Source organism: Zootoca vivipara, chromosome 10 (assembly GCF_963506605.1).
Source record: "Zootoca vivipara chromosome 10, rZooViv1.1, whole genome shotgun sequence".
Taxonomy (NCBI): Eukaryota; Metazoa; Chordata; class Lepidosauria; order Squamata; family Lacertidae; genus Zootoca; species Zootoca vivipara.
The window spans coordinates 66205082-66231795 of record NC_083285.1 but is presented as its reverse complement, the minus strand read 5'-3'; the positions used below and the strand labels follow the sequence as shown (position 1 = coordinate 66231795).

The 26714-nt window shown below is 44.8% G+C and overlaps 1 protein-coding gene and 1 pseudogene across 1 annotated transcript in view; one reads left to right on the top strand and one right to left on the bottom strand.

Annotated features, from left to right (window-relative positions):
* CHCHD3 (coiled-coil-helix-coiled-coil-helix domain containing 3) overlaps window positions 1–26714 on the top strand; it is a 205755-nt gene that overhangs the window by 163864 nt on the left and 15177 nt on the right. The window lies entirely within an intron of this gene.
* On the bottom strand, window positions 19896–19989 carry LOC118091602 (U6 spliceosomal RNA; annotated as a pseudogene).

Here is a 26714-nt window from a genome sequence, read left to right as displayed (position 1 = left end):
ATAATATTGTTTGGCTTCTGGCCTGCTGGCCAGTTGTCCCATGCAGATGTGGAGGCCTGTCTGCATGTTACAAGTGGTCCCTCAGGTCATTGTTTTTGTTCTTATTTTAAAGATTTGTACCCTGCCCTTGATCAAATTGCCTTCAAGGCAGTTCAACACATTACAACAATGCAAAGTACTCCCCAGAGATTTTGGCTGGCATCAGAGTCCAGAGTAATGTTCCCATTGCTTCTGCAGTCCCAGAGTAGAGGTTTGTTGTTTTTTTCTGGTAGGGAGGTGAGAACAAGCCCTGGCACTTGTCCTTTCTCTGTCAATGACTGAGGCTAGGCTGCTCTCCAGGTTGCAAACTCCCAGTTTGTCTGGCTGGTAGCAGAGCTTAGAGTGTCTTTCTCCTCATTTCTGGAGGTGTGCCACTAACACGACATTTGCGGCACCCACACCACAGATTTGGCCATGTGTAGGAATTACATACCTAGAAAGTAAAAAATTGTACTGGGAGACCAACAATGGTCTAGGATCACTAGTCTTCAACAAGTGGGTCGCAGCAGAGATATTGCCACCATTTTCTCTTTTGTTGTTTTGTTTTCTTTGTGATATGTTGTCAGAGAAGTCAGAAGTGGTATAGTTCAGACATACCGTAGGTTCACCACCTCACCTTGCTTTTTGAGACAACTAAGCCAGACAGATAAAAGATAGCATGCCAAAAAATAAATGAAACGAATTAAAGCAGATCAGTTGTTGAAGGCAATTGTTACATCTGATTCCTGTATCTAGAAAGTTAAGACCATTGATTTATTTTACCCACATCTTCTCTCACATCAGCCTCAGTTCCTCATTTATGATTTGGGATGAATTCGTGTTTGTTTAGCCTGGTGATTGTGAGGATAAAGGAAAGCAGGTCTTGAGAGCACTTTGCATTTTCAAAACATGGTACAAATAGGAAGGAAGAATAGTGTGCTTGGAAGAAGGGCAAACCCTAGGAACAGCAAACCATATTCTGTAGTGAATTAAGCCATTATTTAGGCACTTGCTTGGAACTACTCAGAAAGCTAATAGCCCAGCTGAGATGAAGCTTAGATACTAGGCATGACTTTGATGTGTTTCTTGTTTTAAGGTACAAGGTGTATTAGAATGCTGCTAATGGAAACCCAATCAAAATCAGAAAAATAAAAGTGGAAGTTGCTCTTATTTTAAATCTTCTTAACTTGTGCCTTTCTACAAACTGAAGGCAGCTTACAACAACCTTATTACCAACTAGTTTTAAACTTCCGCAAACATATTCCTGACTTTAGGCAGTTCAGAGAGAAGATCAGGGTTAGTGGAATTCCTAAAGAAGGCAGCCTTGCATACCTGTCTTCATGGGTCTAGCACTATCTGCTGCTAATACAGACTTGATGCTCTACCTTGTGGGGGTCGTCGCTTCAGTTGGTTCCCAGATAGTTGTCTTAAATATTGCAGCTTCCTTTGCAGGTTGAGGAGGAGTTGCCTAGATTTTACAGAAGCTCTGATTCAAGTCTTAAACCTTTGAACAGTGATCGCTTTATAACTGACAACTTTAGTTTTCCCTACAGCAGCACAGACGTTTTCCTTTCTTCCTTTGATCAATACAATCCATTAGGAATGTAGAGTATCCACCACTGCTATATGAAATATTAATTAAGCACATTTTAGCTAGATAAATGTGTACTCTGCATCCAGTGAAAGCAGGAGGTGCCAAAGGAGTGCATGTATTTCCATTTTACCAAATCACAGTTCTATAAATACATGTTCATAGGTTTGCATGATAATGATGTGTGCTCTTTCCATGTGCCACGTTGTTGTGCCCGAGCATCTGCAAGAGGCCTTCTGGATCATACCAAGGGGTGCATCTAAATCAGGGTTTCCCAAACTTGGGTCTCTAGCTGTTTTGGGGCTACACTTCCCATCATTTCCTGAACACTGGTCCTCCTGGCTAGGGATGACAGGAGTTGTAGTCTAAAAACGGTAAGAGACACAAGTTTGGGAAACCCTGATCTAAAGGAACACCTTGTTTCCAAAGGTGACCAGTTCACTGGGTCCAGGAAGCCAGCCAGCAGCCCTTTCGCTTTGGTTTGCCCCCAAGAGGTGACATTCAAAGGCATGCTGAAGATGGAGAGTCCATATGGCTCTCATGGCCAGTACTTATTGGTTGACATTCTCCATGAATTTGTCTAAATGCCTTTTAATGCCATTGCAGCTAGTGACCATTACCACATCTTGTGATGGTGAATTCCATAAATCTATGTATGTGTTGTGGGGAAGAAGTATTTGCTTTTGTCCATCGTGAATCTCCTGCCCATCAACTTCATGGGTATAGTCTAGCATAATGAGAAAGGGAGTAAAATCCTCTTCCTCGCCACTTTCTGCAAATCCTGCATACTTTTATATAGACCTCTGAAATAAAAGTTTCATCAGACAATTTGTGAGCATGTCCTTTGTGACAATTTGTGAGCATGTGTTAGATTGTGGAGCCTGGTTAGAGCACACTTTCTTATCCCGATAAAACGGCTTTAAAGGGATCATAATAGCTATAGCAGTGCAATTCCCTTGTGCCTGGGGGTCCCTTTATTCCAGATGGAAGTCTATACCAGCATAGTTATACTGGAACAAAGAGGGAGAGCAGCCGTATATGCAGACAAGCTGACAAGCCCTAAGATATGTGTTCATTAGGAAGGTCAAGGCTGCTGTCTGCATATCCGACTTCTGCGGATATCTTGTTGAAGTGAATGGAAGAGGTGCAAGGGCATATGCTTCATTCATTTCCTTGGGGCGAGCACAGGGCAACTGCCCTCCCCTGCAAATCCCAACCTCTCATGTTGGGTAGAAAGGTGAAATTTCCCGTACATCCCCTGTATGGAGGAGAACTGTAACATACACCCAATGAAGCTGTAGGCACGCTTATCACAGTTCCTCAAGAAGCGAGGCTGAGTTGGTATGTGGCATCACAAAGTTTCTTTTTATTTACAGCAAATTAAAACAACAAAACATGGCTAGTGTGAACAGCGTCTCACACTTGCGTCTTGTCTCTCCGAGAGCAGAGAACAGAGAGCAGAAAACAAAAGCACAAAGAACGGAAGTTCTGTAGTCTGAGTTTCCGTTCCCACACTTTCAGCAGTATGGAATGTAAATAAGGATCACGTGACCCAAGCAATAGGAGAATGAAATCCTAACAGAAATGAGTATGCTTTCAGTCTCAAGCACCCTGATGCATAATTGATGTTCTAGATCAGGGGTCCCCAAACTACGGCCCCCGGGCCGGATGCGGCCCAATCGGCCTCCCAATCCGGCCCGCGACGACCCCCGCCGCCCGCTGCCGCCGCCCGCTCTTGCGGCACGCGGCGCGGCGACGATCTAAAAAATCGGCAAAAAATCGCCGAAAATCCTTTGTGCGCATGCGTATGGGCCTCTCCCGACCCAGAAGAGGTCATTTCCGATGCACTTCCGGGTCGGGGGAGGCCAATACGCATGCGCACAAGCGATTTTCGGCAATTTTCCCCCGCACGGGCGCGTGTGCGCATGCGCACGGGCGCGCACTCCCCCGCCCTCCGGCCCGCTGCGCGCGCACTCCCCTGCCCTCCGGCCCACTGCGCAGTAAGTCTGGGGACCCCTGTTCTAGATCACTGGCTTTCAATCCGTAGTCCCCCAGATAAACCTTTCCACGTTGACGTGTTTATTGCAACCCCCCCCCACACACACACACTGGGGCATCTTCTCAGGTGCACAGTCTATGTGGAGCTCTGAGCAGATTGATTTGACTTCATCGTTGTCCTGTGTATTCTGAATTAGCACTCCAGAAAGGATGTGCATTGCAGTGGATTATCAGTAGCGGCTGGCAAATGGCCTTTTGGAGAGACATCTGTCTGCCATCATTGATTGTCTGATTGTGGAGCCTTCTGGTAAGCTTCCAGTGAACACCTGCATCCCTCAAAATACAGGTTTTTAAACCACTGTTTTGGATACCTGCTGATCTCCAGTGTTGACATAAGAATGTGCTTGAAACTGCATTGTCTTTGCTTGGAGATCAGTAGGAGAAATCGTACCATGTTGATTACCTTAGATCATGCAATAGCTTGTCATGGGTTGATTTAGTGTTGGTGATGTGTCAAGGGAACCTGTTGTTCAGTGGATCCAACTTGTTCCGGGACACAGAACCAGCCAATCTACTTTTCCATTTCTAAATGCATGGGAAGTCATTGCACGATACCCTATGAAGTTCTGAATCAAAGAGCCACGATTATGCTCATGTCATCCAGTTTTATCCGCCTCACCTGTCTTAAATTCTTATGTTTTTATGCTTAATCTCCTGATCACACTTGGCATTGATAAATGGTACCCGCGTCCCTCTGGCATTGATATGCAGGCAAGCAGAAACAATAGAAGAGCAAGTGATACAGCCGGCCAATGCAGAGGTGTTGGCCAGAGCACTTTACAGCAATGCTATGGAGTGCATTCCAGATTCCCAGTGTCTTACAGGCATAATCCAAGTTGTTGGTTTGTTATGTGTCCCAAACAACTTGGGTTCATTTCTGCTGTTGCTTCTGTATAGGCAGACTCTCTTGCATGCTCTGTTACAGAGCACAAGAAGATATTCGGGATATTCACAAACACGGTATGATGTAGATAGCCTTTTCATATTGTTTCTGCCCACTCCCCGTCATTAGATGAAATAAAAGTTCCTCTTTATACCATAGGTATGCAAAGAGGGGGTCTTTAAAGCTGTTTTTGGTGGTGGCCCCAGGATCGTCACATCATTTCTCCCTGGAGATCATAAGAAGAGCCCGCTTGATTAGGCCAAAGGCCCACCTGGGCCAGCATCCTGTTCTCACAGTGGCCAACCAGATGCCTCTGGGGAAACAGATAAGAGCACACTGTGTCCCTCAGCCCCACATGGCCTCCAGCAACTGGTATTCAGATGCATTATTGCAGAGCACAGCTAGTAGCCATGGAGACTGATCCATATTTGATCATTTGTGCTGCAAGCCCTTTGTGTTTTTGGCTGATCTGGTCCTGAGGTCAGGTTAAGTGGGGAGATTTTGTGTTGCAGTTTCCTGGGTTTTTAAAGGTCTGCATAGCTGCCCTTATATATGTAGTTGGGGAGTGGCAGTGTTGCACAGGGAGGTCTAACCCAGGGGTCAGCAAACTTTTTAAGCAGGGAGCCGGGTCCACTGTCCCTCCGACCTTGTTGGGGGGACGACGACTGTATTTTGGCGAGGAAATAAATGAATTCCTATGCCCCACATTTTAAATAAAAGGACACACTCTACTCATGTAAAAACACGCGGATACCTGGACTGTCTGTGGGCTGGATTTAGAAGGCGATTGGGCCGGATCCTGGCCCTGGGCCTTAGTTTGCCTACCCATGCTTTGGGGGGTTTGGTTTGTTTGCCTACCCATGGTCTAACCTGTTCCTTTCCGGCTGATATTGGACTCCAGTATGTGTCAGACCCAGCCAGAATGCCCAGTGGTCAGGGGATGGATGATGAGACCTGTTGTCCAACAGCACCTGGAGGACCACAGATTAGTCACCTCTGGTATTAGTACTTTGAAGAATAAAATTTCTCTTTTAAACACAGAAAGTTGGGAAATGGAAACTCATTTGAGATGCCATTAGCAGTTTTGGTATTAGTAAAACATCAAAATATTTACTGGGAAAAGACTTACACGCAGAGAAACTCAGGTTTGACACAGAACGCAGACCAATGAGGGAGCTTCAGCAGCCAACTAAGGATTCCCCCTTTTTTATAATAACATTTTATTCTTTTTTCCATATAGAAAATTACATTTGTTACTCAACAAATATATATTCCAGTTCAAGAAAAGTAGTGGCTTCCTGCTCACCCAACATGGATGTTTGTAACCCAAATTACATACAATTGTGTGTGTGGTTTGTTTTGTTTTTTTACATACAGTTGTGTTTTAAGGTTCCGTCTTACCAAATTTCATCCTCTCTACCATGCTTCTTAATATATTCTGCTGTTTTCTTACACTTCAAACCCTGCTGTGGTCTTCACATATGGAAATGACTTTTTATATAGACTAGAAAAGGTTCCCAGTCTTCTTTAAAGGCTTCTCAATGAGCTATAACACTTATGTTGGTCACATTCACAGCTGAACACTTGAAGCATCTTCTTAATTTTTTTAAAGGAAAAAAAAGATTCCTAAAAAAAACATATGGGCTTGGTCTCTGATAACTTTAAGAAAAGAAGGAAAGCACCCAGTCCAATGTCCATTCTTGATAACTGGGACTTGCCCCATCACACTGTTAAAATGGGTAGAGTTGGTGGTCCATGTGGAAAAATTCCAGCAGCTTCCCATGCATGCTCACAAGGATAGATGGCGTAATTTTCAATAGACCTTTTATGAAATCAAGTGAGTGAGTGAAACTCTCTCTCTTCTCTCTCTCTCTTTCTCTTTACACATCAGTGCCCAACAGTTAAATTGGCACGTTTCTTATTTTTGTGTATCCGTAATCAACCAAGTCCTCTGAAAATTGATAGATGTGCTCATTAAGGGCAGTTCTTGCTGCCGGCTGCAGTTTCACAAGCCTCCGCCTCCAATGGGAAGGAGCGGTTCACGCTCAACGCTGGCAAGTGATACTTCGCCGTGATACATCTGGCTCCCAGCTTCCTTTCAGAGATTCGAAAGCCTCTTGTTTTCATGTATTGAACATGCTTTGTTGGGAATTTACATGAGTACAAGTCACCCATTTCCCAATTACAGTATGGAAACAAGGTGGGAGGCTAAAAGCTGCAATCTATCTCGTGTGCCTTCTTCTCCTGTATGGATGAGTTTTGCAAGCGCTCTCCTCCCCGCCCACCCCCATTTTGCAGTGAGAGCCACTTTGCAGATTTTTGAACATCTGTGCGCATTTAAGCACATCCCAGTGACTTCACCGGCTTGCATGAAAAGGGATGTACGTCTGCACGGCTGATTATATGGGTGCCTTTTTGTTTCGTGTAAAGTAGCGGGCCACCTGTTTCTGGTTATAGGGGGAAGGATAGTGTTTCTGGTTACAGGGGGAAGGATAGACTGTCAGTTACCTTTTTGCATGTTAAAACGTGGAACGGCTTATGCTGTTTCCGCACCTCCTGCCCTTCTCACACCTGTTGAGCTGCCAGTATTCTGCATAAGGGTAACAGTGGAGGGCAGGTGGAGTTGCAACTCAAATATCTGTAAATTGTGTGTCTCGTTTGTGCCTGGGCAAAGCTGCAGGAGGGAAGAGGTCAGCGCCACGAACCTCTCTTATCCCTGCAGAGCTCTTGAACAAGATGAAGCGATCAAAGCAGGATGCCAGGACATCGTCACAGCCTCATTACTTTGCAAGCTGCGTGCACAGATGCCGTCTTAGCTGCATCGTGGGCATGGTCTGATTTACATTCCCAACACCTCCCATTACAGCTCATTTGCTGCTGATGCTGCTTGTAATTAACTGGCTCCTTTCTCCTTCTTGAAGTTGTGTTGATCTGAAGGATCAGCAGAGAGAATAGTCAGCAGGTGACTGTGCCAGCTTTTTCAGGTGTCCTGGGCACGGTTCAAGGTGAGGACTCCAAACCTGTAGAGCCACAAATGGCTTGAGTCATAACTTTAAGACGGTCTTCTTTCCCTTTGTCTCTCTCTCTTAGCTTGTTCTATTTGGTTAGCTTGGTTTATTTATTTACTAATTACATTCATATACTTCCTTTCTCCCAAAGCAATCAAGGTAGTTTACATTTAAAATAATAGCTTGCAGTCTAAGAGGCATGGCATAGAAGGAACGGAAGAGGAAGAGGAAAACAAGCAAATTAAAGTAAAGATTCTTTCGTACTGTTGCGTAATGAAGTCCCATAATGACTAGGTGGGAGGGCTGGTGATGGGGGCATTTCTGGCAAAGGTTGAGCCAAGTTGCAGTTGCACTGTTGACTTGTGCTAAGCTTGTAGTCCACCAAGACCCCTAGATCCTTTTCACATGTACTGCTAGTAAGCCAGGTGTCCCCCCATCCTATATTTGTGCATTTGGTTCTTTCTGCCTAAGTGCAGAACCTTCACATTTGTCCCTGTTGATATTCGTTTTGTTAGCTTGCGCCCAGTTCTCCAGTCTGTTGTGGTCATTTTGAATTCTGATTCTGTCACCAGATCTTGAGTGTGACAAGAAACGTTTTCCGAAAAATTCGTCTTGCAAATCGCGGTTTCCCATAGGAATGCATTGAAATTTCTTTTTTTGCCCATAGGAACGCATTAATTAAATTTCAATGCATTCCTATGGGAAACCGCGATTCGCAAGATGAATTTTTCGCAAAACGAATTCGTCTTGCCGGGTCACCATCAGATCGCAAGACGCATTCGTCTTGCGAAAAATTCGTCTTGCAGGGCATTCGTCTTGCGAGGTACCACTGTAACAAGAAGTCTGGTGACTTCTGTTTCAGTGTATCCGAACAAGTGTGCATACGCATGAAAGCTCATACAGATAACAAACTTAGTTGGTCTCTAAGGTGCCACTGGAAGGAATTTTTTCATTTTGCTTAAAATAACAAGCACATGGGCATGCAGTGGTCTCTGATTCAGATCGCCATTTTTGGGACAGACCCACATGCAGCCAATATTTTCCCTGTGCTGAAAAATAATGTCATTTAGCACTAAGCGTAGTTCACTGGCTGATGCAGACGTTAGAGCAAACTAGAAAACGGAGGTGATATGGATGATGCGGGTGGGGGAGAGTGTCTGAGAACCTGCGGGGCGCTCCTGACTGCCAAACCACAGTTTGGTGCTTGGCTGCCATGACATCTAAAGCACTGAGCCTACCTATTTCTGGCCTGCTAGCTGAGCTGTATTTATTGAGCAGGCTGGAAAACAAGAAAGGCGTCTTTGCGGAGAGCTACATCCGGCCGCGGATCAAGCCTCATGGGGCAACAACACGGCTAAGGGTGACCGGACCGGTGCCAACGCTGGAGGTCCCCTGTCCTTGTTGGCAAGACGGAGTCGATTTTGCAGCAAGGTCGTTGTGTTTTGCGCTGCCGTGGTGCAGCAGATTGGGAATTCTGTGCAAATTGAGGTTTTTAATTATTTATGGAAATGACTAATGCAATCAGTACAGTAGCTCTGGTGTTATTAATTTTGAAAATGAAATTCAGTTTATTTTGTGCTGTACCAACAACTTTCCCCTTTAATATGCCTCAGCTATTTTGACTGGCAAAGATTTAACTGCCTCATCCGGTGTTGCTGGGTGCCAAACCAGGCGGGGCGGGTGAGGGGGGAGCTTGGCAGAAGAAGACCTTCACATTTGGCACTGCAGGAAGGTAGTTAGGAGAGCTGGATTTGCCATCTTTCCATACAGCCAGGTAAAAGGAGACAACCGGTTCCTTTTTAAGGGACTATGAATAAAATACCTTCATGGTCAGAAGGCGCATGCTCAAATCACTAAGCCACTCTACTTCCAGATGGGAATTCAGAAACTAAAAACTGAGTTCAGTTCTGGACTGTGACATGGGCATAAGTTTCAGTTTTTACTATTACTTTCATAACCATCTTCAGGTTTCTACTTGTTAGGTCAAAATTTCTATTCTAATACATTTCTACTACTCTATATATTTTCACTTCACACAAAAACTGTTGAAACCTCTGTTGTTGTTGCTGCTGTTGCTGTTGCTGCAGCTGCTAAATTTCATACACTCCTTTTTACAAAAGAATCTCCCCAAGCCACAGGAACTTGACTTGTGCAAGGTTTGGGTCTGCGTTCACAGGGCCTGGCAAAGCATCTTTGCTTGACTAGTGCTCCAAAAGTACATTCCAGGATTCTCAACAGACCTTCTAATAAATGAAAATGATGGCTAGTCCCTGGTGGGAAGAGACCATTTATAGGGCCCTGAAAGGATTCACCAACACCTGCCCACACTCCAAGGGTGAGTTTCTGAGAAAAGCTCTGGGGACTCACAGGTTTGGTGTGAGCACATGGCTGTGAGCAGGGTTGTCCTCGCCTCTCGTCTGCTTGCAAACATTGAGGAACAGTGCCCACCGGAGGCTGGTCCATTAGAGCAGGGGGCGGCAAGGCTTACCTTGCCTGGGCCGGTTCACTGCTGCGCAGCCCCCTCCGTGGGCCAGATCGTGTGATTTCCCGTTATTTCCGGCGTCTGCGCAGGCATGATTTCCGGCGTCTGCATCTGCGCATGCACAAACTCAATTTTTGGCGCCACAGAAGTGAGTCCTGGTTTAGTGCAGTGCATGGGGGTCTCGCCGAGTGGGTGGCTCGGTTCGGGGCGGCTTGTGGGCCGGTAAAGCGACCCCCGTGGGCCACTTGTGGCCCATGGGCCTTAGGTTGCCAACCCCTGCATTAGAGCAAATGGGGCACTGCTCCACAACCCTTCTTACTTACTCTTGCCCTTCTTACTTACTCCTAGTCTAGGGGCTGGCACTGCCTGGCAGCTTCTTCCTCGGTCTCAGTGCTGACCTTACAGAACCCAGCAGGGAGGAGGATGGGGACAAAGCTAGAATTAATCTGAAGAGACGAAACCTTTTGAGCAGTGGAAGAACTCTTTGAACAAGGTGCTTTCTATCAGCGCTGCTTTGAGCAAGTGAGCATTGTTGATACCACTTGCACCTTGGTATAACCTTCACTTGCTGCCTCGTGTAAGTCAAGGAATTTTTGCCCTTTGCTTATGCACCCAGGTTTGTACTCAATAGGTTGGTTTTCTATACGGAAAACCCATCATACCTTTTAGAATCCAAGTCAGTGCAACCCCTACTAACGAAGTCAATGTTTAAAAATAATTCCTTGCAAAACACAGCTTTGATTTTTTTTAAAAAAATGATTCTTTGCAGGTTGAATTTGATGACATGTTCCTCTTGCAAGCATCCTTCATAACCTTCTTTTTTTTACTAGTCAGTGGATCAATAACGCATTTCAGGCTGCCAAACGCTGGCAACAAAATCCAGTTAAGTTTGTGTCTCAGTTAATATGCACACGCATGCACAACAACAATACGTTTGCCTTATTGTAGCAGATTGGATCAATGATCCATCGAGTCCAAAGTCCCACTTCCACCAAAGACTAATGTCTAATGCTTCAGTGGAAATGAATCCCATGTAATGATCCTGTAATTCACCCAGCCAATTGTCCAAAGCTTTAGGTTTTGTGGGAATTGGCACTCTTTAGTTGGTGTGGGAAAGATCTGTTAGTAATATCGTACCAAATATTTTCTGATTGCAGTATTCACTTGGGCAGTAGCACAATCTCTGTAACCAAATTCCTTGGGATGTGACACACACACAGACAGAGATTTCGCTGAAATGTCGTCAGTAAATAACCAAGTGTTCATGACATTTCACAACTGGTCAGGACCCTTTTGCTTTGCAACTGCTGCGTGCCACCATTGTCTTTCTTTGCCCTTATGGTCCTTCTCATAGCTTGCCCTCGCTGCTGTTAATCTAGCTATGGCTGCCCATTTGATTTCGTTCACCATTGAGTGACATCATGATGAAGCACATGTGATGTCAGCCACATCACATGGCTCATCTCGGCTAATGGGAAGTGAAGAAATGAGGCTGGTCCAGAGTGCAGAGACTTAAGGAAGGTGGTGCCAGGAAGAAAAAGCATTTAAACAGCACATGCGTTGTTTGCAACAAGTGCCAGAAACTGCTGCTACTAGGACGTACTTTCCAGCATTCATGAAAGAGAATGCAGCATGAAGTAAGTTCAGACTTGGCTCCCATTATTAGTTATTAGGAGTTCGTAGTATGTGCGTCCCCTTTCTGATGGCTTTGCATTCATGGGATAGCATGGAGTGCTCAGGGTGGCTTATAACATTTTCATCCGCATTAGTTGCCTGTGCCACAGTGGACTCCCAATTTTATCATTCTTCCTTTTCTAGTTTTGTGCAATTGTGAATGGTGCAGAGATAACTCGCCCTGCACCTTAACAATGGTTAGGAGGCTGCAAGGAGGTCTGGGGTGGCAGACTCCTTCCCTTCTCCTGCACAATTTCTCCCCAGCCTTCCCTGGCCACAGGTTAGTCATTAAATCTGTGTATCTGTCAGCCATGCTTAATATACACAAGGGTTTGCCAGGATTTCTAAATTTAAGGGAAGGGCAGCACTGCCTCTGGAGCAGCCCAAAGATTTGGAGGTACCAGTTCTGCTTTATTTCTCTTTGGCAACTTCAGGGTCAGGCTTCCTTGCTGTTTCAGATTCCCACTTCATTCTGAGTCCCAGGTCTCCCATTATTTCATTACCGCTCGGCTGGTTGGGAGCCTGGCCATCCTTTTACCTAGAATCATAGAATCATAGAGTTGGAAGAGACCACAAGGGCCATCCAGTCCAACCCCCTGCCAAGCAGGAAACACCATCAAAGCATTCTTGACATATGCCTGTCAAGCCTCTGCTTAAAGACCTCCAAAGAAGGAGACTCCACCACACTCCTTGGCAGCAAATTCCACTGTCGAACAGCTCTTACTGTCAGGAAGTTCTTCCTAATGTTTAGGTGGAATCTCCTTTCTTGTAGTTTGAATCCATTGCTCCGTGTCCGCTTCTCTGGAGCAGCAGAAAACAACCTTTCACCCTCCTCTATATGGCATCCTTTAATATATTTGAACATGGCTATCGTATCACCCCTTAACCTTCTCTTCTCCAGGCTAAACATACCCAGCTCCCTAAGCCATTCCTCATAAGGCATTGTTTCCAGGCCTTTGACCATTTTGGTTGCCCTCCTCTGGACACGTTCCAGCTTGTCAGTATCCTTCTTAAACTGCGGTGCCCAGAACTGGACACAGTACTCCAGGTGAGGTCTGACCAGAGCAGAATACAGTGGTACTATTACTTCCCTTGATCTAGACGCTATACTCCTATTGATGCAGCCCAGAATTGCATTGGCTTTTTTACCTGCTACATCACACTGTTGACTCATGTCAACTTTGTGGTCTACCAAGACTCCTAGATCCTTTTCACATGTACTTCTCTCAAGCCAGGTGTCTCCCATCCTGTATTTGTGCCTTTCATTTTTTTTGCCCAAGTGTAGTACTTTACATTTCTCCTTGTTAAAATTCATCTTGTTTGCTTTGGCCCAGTTGTCTAATCTATTAAGGTCATTTTGAAGTGTGATTCTGTCCTCTGGGGTGTTAGCCACCCCTCCCAATTTGGTGTCATCTGCAAACTTGCTCAAGTTTGCTCAAGATGACCTAATCATCATCTTCTTTGGCAATCACTTGTAGCTGAGTAAGTTTGTCTTCCATAAACACGGTCTTAACAGTGAGTCCGTAAGTGACTATGGAGGCCAATTCTGGATCCACACATCCTTTCACAGTGGGGACAATGGTTTCCAGGCAGGAGTTGATCATGGTGAGGGTTTGCCAAGAGTACCTTCCTCTTAGCTCATTTCTCCCTTGCGTCTTGAGTTTGAGTGTCTTCAAAGCCCATGACACCTTTGGTAAAGGCTGTTCTCCAATTGGAGCGCTGGCAGGCCAGTGTTTCCCAGTTGTCAGTGTTTATACGACATTTTTTTTAGATTTGCCTTGAGGCAGTCTTTAAATCTCTTTTGTTGACCACCAGCATTATGCTTTCCATTTTTAAGTTCGGAATAGAGTAGTTGCTTTGGAAGACGATCATCAGGCATCCGCACAACATGACCAGTCCAGTGAAGTTGATGTTGAAGAATTCTTTATTACCAGGGTGTGGGGGGCTGTATATAATGCCTCACCCAAGTCTTGAGATGGTGTGCAAAATTAATCTACCACAAAGAGTGTTGTCCTCTCAAAAAATATCGCTTTAGTGCATGGCAAACTGATTTCTAAAAGGCATGTTTCATTTCATAAGAAACTGGATCCATCTCATTAATTTTTCAGAGGGGATGGTCCATGAAAGATTCTTCCTATTGAACCTGATGCTAACTAGCTGTAGTTACTGTCTGAACATCTATTTTGTGGTAGTGGATGGGAAAGGTTAACCGAACCTTGTTCTCCCCGTGCTGAAAGCAAAGCGAAAGAATCTGCAGAAGTGATGAGTGTCAGAAATCTGACCCATCTTTGTGTGCCGTAGCAGTTAGCTTCCCTGTGTTTGTGATTACAATTGCTGTCTTGCAAAGGATTTGTAACTGAAGCCACAGAAACCTTTCATTCTGACAGCGTAAACTCTTCCTCTTTTGCCCTTTTGTCTGTTTCTCTGGATTCCCCTCCCCATCTGGCTGCCATTTTGAATGAAAGTGTCCACTAAAGAGCAAAAGGCGTAAACTTAGACAGAGGAGGCTATTTCAGATGAAACACAGGAGTTTAGAGGGGGCATCTTCGCGAGGATCACATCACCGCTTAGTTCTTATACCTAAATGATGACCTTCGTGGTTCCTTCCAACTCTGCATTTCTATGGTTCTAATGTGCAGCTTATTCCATAAAAAACCTACCTGTGTTCATGAGGCTTAAATATGTCCTTAATTCTCCCACGGATGCAAAGGTAGCTCACAGTGCTTAATTTGAGCTGATAAAGCGACATACTCTTGCAATTGGTCCTTTTTTGGTAATCTGGTTGTTGCCTACCCATGCTTTGGGGGGGGGTTTGGTTCACATTTACAATTTTGTAACATCTGAATTGGCCTTCTCGGTAGTGGCTCCCACCCTGTGGAATGCCCTCCCATCAGAGGTCAAAGAGAACAACAATTACCAGACCTTTAGAAGGCATCTCAAGGCCTGTTTAGGGAAGCTTTTAATGTTTGATGGATTTCTGTATTTTAGTGTTTTGTTGGAAGCTGCCCAGAGTGGCTGTGGAAACCCGGCCAGATGGGCGGGGTATAAATAATGAATTATTATTATTATTATTATTATTATTATTATTATTATTATTATTATTATTGAAGGACAGTTGCTTTGGGGCAGAGGTCAGCAAACCTTTTCAGCAGGGGGTCGGTCCACTGTCTCTCAGACCTTGTGGGGGGCCAGACTGTTTTTTTTGGGGGGGGGATGAACGAATTCCTATGCCCCACAAATAACCCAGAGATGCGGTTTAAATACTCATGTAAAAACACGCTGATTCCCGGACCAGCTGCAGGCCGGATTGAAAAGGCGATTGCCCGGATCCAGCCCCCGGGCCTTAGTTTGCCTACCCATGCTTGGGGGGGGGGGTTGGTTCGCATTTACAATTTTGTAACATCTGAATTAGCCCTGGCCTTCAGCCTATGTTAGCATATCTGGGACTTACCAAGTGATGAGACTTGAAAATGTGGAGGTGGTTTTACGATGATATCGGCTGTTCCTAGGTAACATTTAATATCAAAAATCAAAAAATCGAACGGCCATGAAAGTTTCCAGTCATACAATGCATAGACAAGCAAGATGTGTTCTTGCCCTTAGACCTTGTAGAGCTTAAATACAAAAGCTGTCAGGGCCCCTCCTGAACCGCAGGTTGCGCTGCTCTGTGAAAACCTCGCTATAAATCAGCCTCCTCCTCTGTAATGATTAAGCAAGATTTATGGGCCTTCTCAGGCTTGATGTATGACATCTGAGTCAGATGTGGTTTATTTGTTCTTTTGCTGGAGACCAAACCTCTTTCGTGTAGATACATGCTAAAAAGGAGTGAATCAAACAGAAGTGACAGGCTCCTTATCAATAGCTTAACTCACCATGACTGCCATATCTCCCCCCCCCAATTAATTTTTTAATTTTTTTACAACTGTATATTTTATTTGTTTGAGTGGGAGAAGGGGAGGATTTTCAGTCTCTTAAGATTCAGGGCAGGTGACATTTGAAAAGATATGACCAAAACGAAGGGCTAAGCCGATTGTTTGGGGTGCAGATGCTTTGCAAAAAAAAGTTTGCCTTCGTGGTGCAGATATCTGCACACATAGTTTTGGCTCTTTGGGGGTGGTTTCACAGGAAAAATTGAAAACGCCCATTCAGAGCAAGGGCAGGGAATTTTTACCTCACCTTATTTGGCTTGCTGATGTCACCACTTATACAGCCAAATCTGATTGCCTTCACTTTGATTTGGCTTCCTGGCAACACTATCCAAGCAAAGTTTCCTGCCCTTATGATGTCGTCATCGAACCAAATGCAGCTGTGTGATGTCATCACCCTGCCTCTGCCTGACTGAGGTGGGATTGGATGGGATACTACAGGAAATGGCTCCTATCTTCCTTTTCGCTTTTTCCTTTTTCTTTTTTTGGAAGAGAACTTGCTAAAACAGTAGATCAGGCTTTCCCAAACTTGGGCCTCCAGCTGTTTTTGGACTACAACTCCCGTCATCCCTAGCTGTAGATAAAAATGACGATGACACTTTTCACTACTCCCCTGAATTCCTTCCTTTGACTCAAAAGTTTTTGGAGGGAATATTTCCACAGCCACAGTCAAAAAAAAAACTTTAAAAATCAGCCACAAAAGAAACAATTGCTCATGTCTTACCATAATTTGCTTTCCTGTACATAAAAGGCTTACTTTGCAAATTGCACACACAGAGTTAGACTTTTTAAATCCCCAAAGAAATGAAATTCCAAATTTGAGGGTAGCTACCTCGCATCTTTGCTCTGTGGACCAGGATGGAGGGAAACCCATATGTGAATTCCATTGCAGTTGAACACAATGAAAGAAAAGGAAGCAGGGGTGTCTTTCACTTCAAATGTTGAAAGAAGGAAGGAAGCAGGCATTTGTTATGGCTAAAAACCCCGAAGACACTTAAATCCCCAACTAAAATGCGCGCACACACGTAATTTTGAAGACCCATTAAAGCCCCAGGCTCACTCTTCTGCTTGCATTATTAGCGAAGGGCACGCGAACTGTGACATGAGCTTTTTCCATAGCGGGGGCGCATTTATGAAGATTGATAACAGGCAGGGCTCCATGTTAACTTCTATTGTCAAACAGGCTGCAGGAGAAACTGCCAGCTATTGGCTTTTGCTTTGATTTATGAAAAGATTGCCACGTGAAAAAGGCATTGCATAAAATAGCTCTGCTGGCAGAAGTGTTACAAAATGGGTCTGTACGGGGACCAAACAATAACTAACTATAATTATGTTCATTATCTTCTCCTTGAGCTTTTCGCTTCTCGATGGGTTGTTCTCAGCCCCTACTGAGCAGGGGCTGCAATGGAACTGCCTTTACATTGGTGTGGGTAAGAGTCTGTTGTGCTATGTGCATAACCCCTCCCCCCTTAAAAAACAATCTTCCCAATAATGACTAAGATACTGTGCCTTTTAAGAGGAGGTGGTGAAACCTGTAAGGATGTGACTTTATAGGGCTGAATGAAAATCTGCTCCAACCCTAATTTCATGTCTCCAAGCAAAGGGATCATTTCAATGGTTTTTGAGGAAAGAAAAGGGGGAGGGCAAAAACTGGCCAGTGGTGGCGGCATTGCATGCAGTTTTGCCAGCCGGTGGCTTTCATGTTTTTGTCTTTACCTGGAAGTCCTATAGAGCAGTGGTCGGCAAGGTTTTACCTGCCTGGGTTGGTCAAGTCCCATGGAGATCTCTCCGTGGGCCAGATCACGCACACAATTTCTGGTGCCTGGGCATGTTCAGACGCGATTTCCAGCATCGCTGAAGCGAGTCCCCGCACTGTGCCTGTTTAGCGCAGCATGTGGGGACTCACCAAGAAGGCGGCTCGGTTCGGGGGCAGCTTGTGGGCCAGTTAAACTGCCCCCGTGGGCCGCTTGTGACTCATGGGCTTCAGGTTGCCGAGCCCTGCTCTAGAGTAGTATTCTTCCTCCTTAAGTTCCCAGGTGGCCAGCTTAAGCCCAGTGTTCATGGATGACGAGGAGTCACAGTCCAAAAATATCTGGAGAACATTGCAGGGGATGGCCTAACCCAGGCATCCCCAAACTTTGGCCCTCCAGATGTTTTGGCCTACAACTCCCATGATCCCTAGCTAACAGGTTCAGTGGTCGGGGAAGATGGGAATTATAGTCCAAAACATCTGGAGGGCCAAAGTTTGGGGTGCCTGGCCTAACCTACAGCTGGATGTTGTTGAATTAAAATTCCCATCATCCCCTTGTTGTTGTTTAGTCATTTAGTCGTGTCTGACTCTTCGTGACCCCATGGACCATAGCACGCCAGGCACTCCTGTCTTGCACTGCCTCCCGCAGTTTGGTCAAACTCATGTTCGTAGCTTCGAGAACACTGTCCAACCATCTCTTCCTCTGTCGTCCCCTTCTCCTTGTGCCCTCCATCTTTCCCAACATCAGTGTCTTTTCCAGGGTGTCTTCTCTTCTCATGAGGTGGCCAAAGTATTGGAGCCTAAGCTTCACGATCTGTCCTTCCAGTGAGCACTCAGGGCTGATTTCCTTCAGAATGGATAGGTTTGATCTTCTTGCAGTCCATGGGACTCTCAAGAGTCTCCTCCAGCACCATAATTCAAAAGCATCAATTCTTCGGCGATCAGCCTTCTTTTTGGTCTTCTTTGTGGTCATCATCCCCTGACCATTAGCAATGCTGGCTGGGGCTGATGGGATTGGAGCCCAATATCTGGATAAATATCCACCCCTACCCTTGAGTGAGGTAGGATAGCTCAGTCAGTAGAGCATGAGACTCATAGTCCCAAGGTCATGGGTTTGAGCCCTAAGCTGGTCAAAAGATTCCTGCATTGCAGGGGGTTGGGCAGACCCTTCAACTTCACAGTTTTACAAATTGTCAGCTGGAATGTGGACAGGGCTTCCAGCCTTGGCTCAAGGGACCCCGGGTTAAAACAATGGAAGCCACCAGTGGCTAGGAGCCTCTTTGAGCAGGGCAGCTGTCTAACAGGTAGTGTTGAGAAAGGTGATTTCAGAGCAGGTGATTTCAGAGCATCCTTCCTCCTCCATAGGGACCATACCCTTATTTTACTTTGATAGTTCTCTGCTGAGAACTTGAGTTCAGCCTTAAGTTCATACTGCAGTGATGAGGATAGGGTTTTTTTTTTGGGGGGGATAACTTACTACTGGTAAGAGCAGACAAGTAATACAGTACTTTGCTTTCCCGCTCCAGTTCTGCAAAACTAAATATTCAGAGTAAAATAGAGGCGGCTAAAGCCACGACCCACAGAAGCCCAACTACATGACAGTCCAGTCGCATGGTAAATTTTTTATTGGCACTCTTTTAGGAAGAGCTGCATAACTCACTCCTGGCTCAGTAGACCTGGGAGCAATACAGCCACCTGAAACTTACAGTAATAAAATCTTTATAGTGCCTCACACTACCACAGAAACTGTGCTTTCCTTTTATATCAGTAATATATACTGTACTCTATCCTTAAGTGGAAGCAGCTTCTCTCTCTTTCTCTCTAAGGTCAACTGCAATACTCAGCATCAAACACCTTTAAAGGTGCCCAACACTAAATTTCAGCATCATTATCCCCGGAGTGTCATTCTGTTGTGAAAAAGAAGAGGTAGAACTCCCCCCCCTCCCTTTGCCATGGAGACCAACAGGAATTAGTGTATTTACTCCAAAGCATTTGATCATCTGCTGAAAAAAGAATTTTTTTTACATGGAGCATGTAATAGAACAAAGCAACCTGAGACTTAACCATTTAAAAATTGCTGCAAAGTGAGGGGAAAGAGAGAGAGAGAGAGAGAGAGATTCCTGATAATTTTTGGGTGCCTGTTAACATTACTTGTGATCTTCTGCATGTTAAATAACTACCTATACATGTTTTTGCACTGTCTTTCTTCACAGTCTACTTAAATAAAGTTGTGAATGTTTATTCAAAACCTGCCAGTGAGTCCATCTCTTTTTTTTTGGTTTCTGTAGGTAAGTTGTGAAAGGTTTCCATTCTTTTTTAAAGTCACTATTGTCTATTTCATGTAATTTGTCTGTTAACTTTGCTAATTCAGCGTAGTTCATCGATTTTTCTTGCCATTGTTCTTTCGTTGGTACTTCCAGCCTTGGGCTAGCAAAAACTCTTGCTGCTGTTGTAGCATACATAAATATTTCTTGACCTGAAATACCCAGCAAAAAGGCTTCTGGCAAAAATATGAAACGCTTCACGAATTTGCGTGTCATCCTTGCACAGGGCCCATGCTAATCTTCTCTGTATCTAGTTACAGGTACTGGTAGGTAGCTGTGTTGGTCTGATGTAGTCGAAACAAAATAAAAAAATTCCTTCCAGCAGCACCTTAAAGACCAACTAAGTTTTTATTTTGGTATGAGCTTTCGTGTGCATGCACACTTCTTCAGATACACTGAATTAGAAGTCCCCAGGCGCTTATATGTAGAGAAAGGGTGGGGAGGGGTGGTGGAAATGGGTGATAGACTGACTGAAAAAGCAAGGTCTCTCCATGGTCTCTCCATGGTTTTAAGCTTGTTGATAAGTTGCAATTCATCAACTACTCTTTCCAGAGAAGTTTCCAGAGAAGCTCTCTTTCCAGAGAAGCTCTCTTTCCAGAGAAGTTGCTGAATTGCAACTTATCACCAAGCTTAAAACCATGGAGAGACCTGGTTTGAACAGAGACGTTGGATTCTTATCTCATTATACATGATAAAGCGATCCTCGGCCACCTCACCCCTTGCTTTTTCATGCAAGTCCATTTACAGTCGTTTGCAGTCGTCAACAGCGATCAGTCAGTCTATCACCCATTTCCACCACCCCTCCCCACCCTTTCTCTACCTATAAGCGTCTGGGGACTTCTAATTCAGTATATCTGAAGAAGTGTGCATGCACACGAAAGCTCATACCAAAATAAAAACTTAGTTGGTCTTTAAGGTGCTGCTGGAAGGAATTTTTTTATTTTGTTTCTTCTCTGTATCGTTCCAATGTGCTGCCGAAGTGAGCAGACAAAATAGAATATTTTCAAACCTTTCCCAAGTGATCCCCAACATGAAATTTGCATTTTTTGCAGTAGCTGCCCACTGGCACCGTTCAACGTTTCATTGAGCTTTCCACTGAGAACCCATTCCTGGACATTTGCCGCTGGTTCATACCCTATCCGTGTATACTGTGCATCAGTTAAGATTATCACTTTACACTTATTTGTATTGAACGACATCTGCCCATTCAAACAGTTTGGGGCATTGATTTTGGAGCTCTTTGCCACATCCTTCTCTCACCCCGAATAATTTGGTGTCATAATTCAAACATAGCCAGTTCACTGCTTGCTCCAAACTCCACAACATTTATAAACAGGTTAAAAGCCACATAACATTGAGGGGGCATGCTAAGAAAGGCTAAGGAATGCCAGAAGGTAAATAAGGTCTCATGCGAGGTTCAGTGAATGAGGGGCAGGAATTGTGGATGGAGAAGACTTCACTGGATATATTTTGGATGGTTAGTCAGTCAAGAGCTGGTAACACTGAAGGACAGTGAGTGTTCTCAGTGGCATAGGAAGACATCCGGAAAAAGGAAGGGTGGAGTTGATTTTGTTCATGGGAAGCAAACTAAGGCCCAGGGGCTGGATCCTGCCCAGTTGCCTTCTAAATCCGGCCAGCGGATGCTCCGGGAATCAGTGTGTTTTTACATGAGTAGAATGTGTCCTTTTTTATTTAAAATGCATCTCTGGGTTATTTGTGGGGCTTGCCTGGTGTTTTTACATGAGTAGAATGTGTGCTTTTATTAAAAATGCATCTTTGGGTTATTTGTGGGGCATAGGAATTTGTTCTTTTTTTCCCAAAATATAGTCCGGCCCCCCACAAGGTCTGAGGGACAGTGGACCAGCCACCTGCTGAAAAAGTTTGCTGACCCCTGAATTTTTGTTAAAAGAACAAGAGCACCTAAACGAGCAGTAAATCATCTAATTTGTAACGTTGTTGCGAAGTGCCTAGCATCCCTACAAAAATAAATTAATGAACAGATTTTAAATTAGATTTATGTAAACCTGCAAAGCCTTCCATTTGGCACAGTCTCTCTGCCCCGGGAGAGCTGTTTTTGCTCAAAATAGGAGTGGTGTGTGCAATAATACAATCAGGTTATACATTTTTTAAGACCACCTTCAGAGTTTGATAGGGGTGGGGGTGGGGGTTGGAATGGCTTGGTCAATCAGAATTTAATTTTCAGTTCACCAAATCATATTGCTTGTGCATTAGAAGACTGCTTTCAATTGACAAGCCAGTTATTAAAGCAATGTAGCAAGTGCGCTATGATCACACGTTGCAGCTCTTTCCATGTCTCTTAGAAAACCGTTTTGTGTGTGGTTTTTTTTGTTGTTGTTGTTGTTGCAAAGTATATGTGAAGGTGCTTCTCCACTTTGGTGGAACTAGTAGAGCATTTCAGTTAAGGCTCAAAAGCTTTATCATCATCCAGTTTTGAAATGCTTGCTTGAAAGGTCAAAGAGGAATCGTAATATTGTTTTCCATATTGCTTGTTACTACTGTTGTTGTTGTGTTTTATTAAAGGTTTTCTTGGTTTACAAAGATATGTGCAATGTCATAACATTTTTACAAATCAGTTTCATTTGTTGAGACATTGGGAAGAAAAGGTGAAGAGAGGTAGATGGGGGAGGGTGGGTGGGGTGGGGTGGGGTTGGGTGACGATGTTTCTATTTTGCTTAGTATGTGGGGGGGGTTGTCAGCGTCGCTTGTGTAGGTTCTCTGCTGTTCGCTTGTGTTCCTTTGGTGGTGAGAGATGTTGGGGTTGGCCTAGGATATGGTTGTTCCTTTGTGGTTGGCTGTGGCGGTCTTTGTTTTGTGTGTGAGTGGGGTGGGTGAGTGTTTTGGGTCAGGTTAGCCATATTGATTCATATGCTGTTGGTGGATTTTTGCCATTGTCTTGTTGGGCTGTGTATGTGATAAATGGGAACCATACCTGGGTGAAACCGTCTTCTTCTATTTGTCCCCGTGTCAGTTTCAACTTATTGGTTGCTTGTTACTGCTGTTGAACTGGGAAGTAGAAGCAGACCGATCCGTTTTGCCAGTTTGCAAACAACAGCCTAGTTGCAACGGTTTCCAGGCTGTGTTTTGCAGGATCCTGACCTATTTTGGGAAGCAGCTTTGACATTATTTTATCGATAAGGCTGGGTGTAAATAAATACTAGAACTTCTGGAAGATCACTAACAGGACTGTATATAATACAGCATATTCATCGCAGTGAACGGGCAGCTAGCTGGATATGTTGTTGTGTCGTATTGTACAGGTATAGGCAAAATCTCTGGACTGGAGGATACTTTACTGCACATTTTGTAGCTAGCTCATGCTAGGCAGTTAATGCTGCTTGGCCTTTTTCCAAATGGGTAAACAGCGCATTAGGGGAGCACAGCAAATGGAATTGTTCAATATGCAGCCAGGACTTCTTTCTTGTAGGCTAATATAGTGCATTGTCTGCTAAGGAAGTGATCCCATTTACACAGCCAGACATATTGATACTTGGTCATCTCAGGGTTTCCTTTGGAGGATAGGAGAACTCACATGCAAAAAGTGCCTACGCTTTGTACTTCTTGAGAGCTCCGAAGCTCTGTGAAACCTTTCTTCCACTTGACTGCGTTAAGGCATACATTGCCTTGGCCATAACAATTGTGATTTGAACTTCTCTCTGAATTATTAGCTTCCACCCCTAACTGTGGAACAAATCTCCCTTGCCCTTTTGCTTCTAAAGCAAACACATACAGTCATACCTCGACATCTGAACGACTGAAGGTTTCGACTTCCGAAGTAGACAAACCCGGAAGTCTTTTCGCAGTGCGCGCTGTCGGCGCATGCGCAGAACGGGCGCTTTGACAACCGAAGACTTCGACTTACGAAGACGGCCGCGGAACGGATCGTCTTTGTAAGTCGAGGTACCACTGTAGTTGGATGGCTCCCTGTCGTGGATGCTTTGGTTAAATTCCTGCATTGCAGGGGTTTGGACTAGATGACCCCCGGGGCCTCTTCCAACTCTAGGGTTCTACGATTCTGTTTGTCAAGGAAGATCCTAAGCTCAGAACGTCTTGACTCGGTTTAAGGCAGCTGCCTATGCAGCACTTGCTGTGGCAGCAAAAACAGAAAAAGGGAATGGAGCAGTCCTACTTTTTCTACGAATGGTGAGCTCCCCTCCTGCAAGAAGCTTCTGGAAGAATTTCTCCTCCCTCTTGATAAACTGGATGATAGGGTGGAGAATTTTGAGAGGCCTTGTGTCTACCACTCTTAATTTGAACTGTCCTGCACATTGAGGATGCTTTTGTTAAGGGAGCAAAGCCTTGCCATCGGAATTACCTCATCTGAACAGTTCAGGAGCTGTTCTAAGTTTAGGTTAATTGCTTTGCTTGCAGTGACTCTCCAAACAAACCCTATTAGCAGTCCGCAGCTGGGCTTCCATTAGGTTTCATTAGAAGTGGTGAATCATGAGAGTGGTGAGTCATAAGTCATACGAAGCATGTGCATGCTGCGTCCCTCCGAGCTTTTTTGGGGGGTGGGGTGGATGCAGCTGTAGCCTTCACGGTTATCAGTCACAAAAGCCACAGCATCAGCTCTCATATTGTGACACAGTCAACTTCTGAGGACACAATTAAGAAGGGTGGCGCTCAGCTCAGGCCCATTTCTGCTCACTCTAAAGAAGAGCTATAGAGGCAAGTGGGTCCTTTCAGTGACTCATGTCCCGAGGTTCCCCAAAGAGCCTCTCTGAGGAAGCACACATGGGGGGGGGGTGGCCTTTGTCCTAAAAGGTGGGTTATAACTACCTGTCACAAGTAAACCAATTCTGGACAACACTCTGGCTCCTGGCCTTGACAGTCTGCAAAAGTCTGCTTCCAGCACCATTACACATTAGAATCATAGAGTTGGAAGAGACCACAAGGGCCATCCAGTCCAACCCCCTGCCAAGCAGGAAACACCATCAAAGCATTCCTGACAGATGGCTGTCAAGCCTCCGCTTAAGGACCTCCAAAGAAGGAGACTCCACCACACTCCCTGGTAGCAAATTCCACTGCCGAACAGCTCTTACTGTCAGGAAGTTCTTCCTAATGTTTAGGTGGAATCTTCTTTCTGGTAGCTTGAATCCATTGCTCCGTGTCCGCTTCACTGGAGCAGCAGAAAACAACCTTTCTCCCTCCTCTATTTATATCCCTCCTCCTTTAATATAGTTGAACATGGCTATCATATCACCCCTTAACCTTCTCTTCTCCAGGCTAAACATTTGGGTTGCCAGACTCAATAGAGGACAGGACTTCTGTGCCTTTAACTGCCCTGCTCTCTTTTGAGTCTGGAAACCTTAAAGAGAAACCCACAGTCCCTTTGTTTAATTTCCAAGCAAAGGGTCTGCTAGTTTCTCTTTAAGGTTTCCAGACTCAAAAGAGAGCAGGGCAATTAAAGGCACACAAGTCCTGTCCTCTATTGAGTCTGGCAACCCTACTAAACATACCTAGCTCCCTTTGTGCTACTCAGTCTTTGGATCATCCTTGTGAGTTTGCTCTTGCTCCCCCCAACCCTTGCAAGCATAGTAGATGAATGTGCTAATACGGGAGAATTGCTTTCTTTAGCTCAAATCCTGAAGGTCGCAAGTTGGTGAGGAAGCAGTTGGCATAGCAGTGTCACACACCGCACCCTGTCTCTCCAGACAGAAAACCCAACTTTTTGACTAGGAAATGCAATGTGCAGATCAGTTCTGCAAATGACATAGGGGTGCATTTTGGATTGTGCCTCCTGACTCGGTCACATCCTGTATCCAAAGTGGTGGAGGGCTATTCAGGCAGACGTTTGCCTCTCCATTGGCAGCGGCCTGCACCTCCTCAGGGAAGCCCCTCTCTCAATATGAGGTCTTTGGATCTTGAACATTTAGGGGTGACACACGTTGATGTGATGTGGAATGCAGGAAGCTGCCTTTATCCTGGCTTGTCCATCAGCAGTTCTTTGGGGTTCCAGGGAGGGAGGGAGGGGTATTTCCTATCATCTGCTGCTACATGAATCTTTTTTATAAAAAAACAACAACCTGGAGATTGAACCCAGGAATTGAACCCAGGATCTTCCACATTCAAAGCATTAGCTTTATCAGGGTACTTGTTGACAGCAGGAGAAGCTACCAAGAGCACATTTGTACATGGAAGATCGCTTAGTTGGTAGAGCATGAGACTCTTAAATCTTGTGGGTTCAAGCCCCACGTTGGACAAAAAAGATTCCTGCATTGCAGGGGGTTGGACTAGAAGACCGTTGTGGTCCCTTCCAACTCGATGATCCTATGAAAGCCTCTTGGCCTCAAGTATCTACAGAAGTCTCAACTTTTGGAGCCTACAAAGCAAGGCCACTAGGCTGGGTTTTGAATTTGGCTTCCCAACATTTTGCAGTGAAACAGCATAATGATCAAGAGCGCTGGAGAGATGGTTTTTTTAAAAAAAAAATCTGGCATGTGCTGTAAAGTAAAGGAGATTTAGCAGTCACCCTCTGGTTTCTTTTTTGCTTCTACATCTTGCAAGGCTGCCAAGAACCGAGCCCTCCTAAGGAGCAGTTTACTGCTTTGCATCTCACTTTCATCCTTTTTGTTAAAATATGGTTATCCCCAACCCAATCCGAAATAAGGAGCATGAAAATATTCATTGGAGGACACACTCAAAGATGAGCGTCTCTCTCTTACCATGTTCTACTTAAAATGATACTACATGGAAGATACGATTGAGCTGCATATTGGATTTATGGGGAAAACGTGTGAGTTCACATATTGATTTTCAAAAGAGAGGAATGAGGTGTATTTCGAATGCTATGTGGTTTTCATTTACCAAACAGCAGAAACAACCACTTCTCAAGTCTGGTGGTGGGTGCTGGAGAGTGATGATGGCAGAGGGACCGTGTGTGTGTGTGCGTGTGTGTGTGCGCGCGCACCTGGGCTGTAGTTGCTTCTATCGTTCAATGCTCCTTTGAACTTTGACAGGTGGGTGGCCTGCAGAGAGGGGA